Source organism: Manacus vitellinus, unplaced genomic scaffold (genome assembly GCF_001715985.3).
Source record: "Manacus vitellinus isolate BGI_N305 unplaced genomic scaffold, ASM171598v3 scaffold_0_pilon, whole genome shotgun sequence".
Classification (NCBI taxonomy): domain Eukaryota; kingdom Metazoa; phylum Chordata; class Aves; order Passeriformes; family Pipridae; genus Manacus; species Manacus vitellinus.
In genome coordinates, this window is record NW_021938789.1 from 45,126,883 (window position 1) to 45,128,939 (window position 2,057).

Consider the following 2,057-nt stretch of genomic DNA (forward strand, 5'->3'; position numbering starts at 1 on the left):
TGAGCTTTTCCTCTCTTACTTATGAAAAAGTGGCTTATCTGTTTTGGGCTTCTTAAAAAGAGATTTAAAAACTTCACTGGACCTGTACCTTAGGAAACATCAGCAATTCCCATGTGAGCACCTTTTTTTTCATTTTGTTTCATGCTTCAGTACTGGCATCTAAACAAAATCTTCAGTTAAGTGCTCTAGTCACTAGTGGTGTCCCCCATGGCTCAGTATTGGGCCCATCCTGTCCAATGTCTTCACTGATGATCTGGATGAGGGGATTGAGTGTACCCTCAGTAGATTCACAGATGACACCAAATTGGTTGGGTGTGTCAGTCTGCTGGAGGATAGGAGGGCTCTGCAGAGGGATCTGGACAGGCTGGACTGCTGGGCCAGGGCCAAACAGATGAGGTTCTACAAGGCCAAGTGCTGGGTGCTGCTCTTGGGTAACGACAACCCTATGCAGTGCTGCAGGCTGGGGGCAGAGTGCCTGGAAAGCTGCCCAGCAGAAAAGGACCTGGGAGTGCTGGGCAACAGCAGCTGAACATGAGCCAGCAGTGTGCCCAGGTGGCCAAGAAGGCCAATGGCATCCTGGTTCATATAGGAAATAGTGTGGCCAGCAGGACCAGGGAAGTGATTGTCCCTCTGGACTCAGCGCTGGTGAGGCCACACGTCAAGTACTGTATCCAGTTCTGAGCCCCTCAATTCAGAAAGGACATTGAGGTGCTGGAGCGAGTCCAGAGAAAGGCAATGAAACTGGTGAAGGATCTGGAGCACAAGTCCTATGAGGAGCGGCTGAGGGAGCTGGGAAAAGGAAGTGCAGGGGTGACCTTATCACTCTCTACAGCTGCCTGAAAGGGGGTTGTAGCCAGGTGGGGTCAGCCTCTTCTCCCAGGTAACTAGTGACAGGACAAGAGGACACAGGCTCAAGCTGCATCAGGGAAGATTTAGTTTCGGTATTAGGAGGATTTTCCTCTTAGAAAGGATGATTAAACATTGGAATGAGCTGCCCAAGGTGGTGGTGGAGTCACCATCCCTGGAGGTGTTCTAAGGGAAGACTGGATGTGGCACTCAGTGCCATGGTCTAGTTCACAGGGTGGTGTTGGGTCATAGGTTGGACTCAGTGATCTCACAGGTCTTTTCCAACCTAATTGATTCTGTGACTGTGCTTGGCCTGTAGCAGCTCTTTGTTTAGAGAAAAAGCATTGTTACAGGCTGAGCAGGGTTGTTTTTTTTTTTTTTTTGACATACCACAAAGGGTCCTGGATTCTGATACAAGACTTTAAAAACAAATATGCCGTTACTATTGATACACTGTGGGCATCTACTGGATTCATCTATTTTAATTCTTCACATTAGCTGTTAAAATTATCAGCCTTCAGGTTTTGAAGATCAGATAGAAGACTAGGCTTGATAGACTAGATCCAAAAGTAGGGGAAATTAAGAGTAAAACTGGGAGTGGCTCTACTCGGCAGAAATGGACTTTTCTTTTTTGTTGTTTTCCTTTAACTGCAGTCCTAGGGTTTGATTTTGGTTTCGTTTGTTTTGCTGCCGGGGCGGGGCCGGGCGGCGGAGGCGCGGAAAGCGGTCCGGGGTTGAGAGGCGCACCGCCCATCATGTGACACGCGGCGGCGAGGGAAAGCGCGCCGGGGCCTTGCGGGGGCGCGCCGGGGGCGCCGACAGGATGGCCGGGCGGGCAGGAGGGCCATATAGGGGACAGGGCAAGCAAGCAAGGCAAGCAGGCAGGCAGGGCAGCGGCAGGGCAGCGCCGCGCCGCACCTCTTCCCCCTGCCCCCCCCCCCCCCGCAACCACCCTTCCCCCGGTGCGCGTGGTCTCGGGCCCAACCGCCTCCCCCCTGGGGCGGTGGGAGCGGCCTTGTACCACGGCGGCGGGGGCGGGGGAGCAGCCGACCAGGGCCTCGGAGTGAGCGCATCAGCGCCCTCCCTCTCTCTCGCCGTTCCCCTCCCTTCGGGCGGCGGGTCCGCGCCTCTGCTGACCGGGCGCCCTCTCGTCTCGTCTCTCAGGGCCCGCAGAGGTGGCGGCGGCAGCAGCGCCGGCGGGCCCCCCAGCC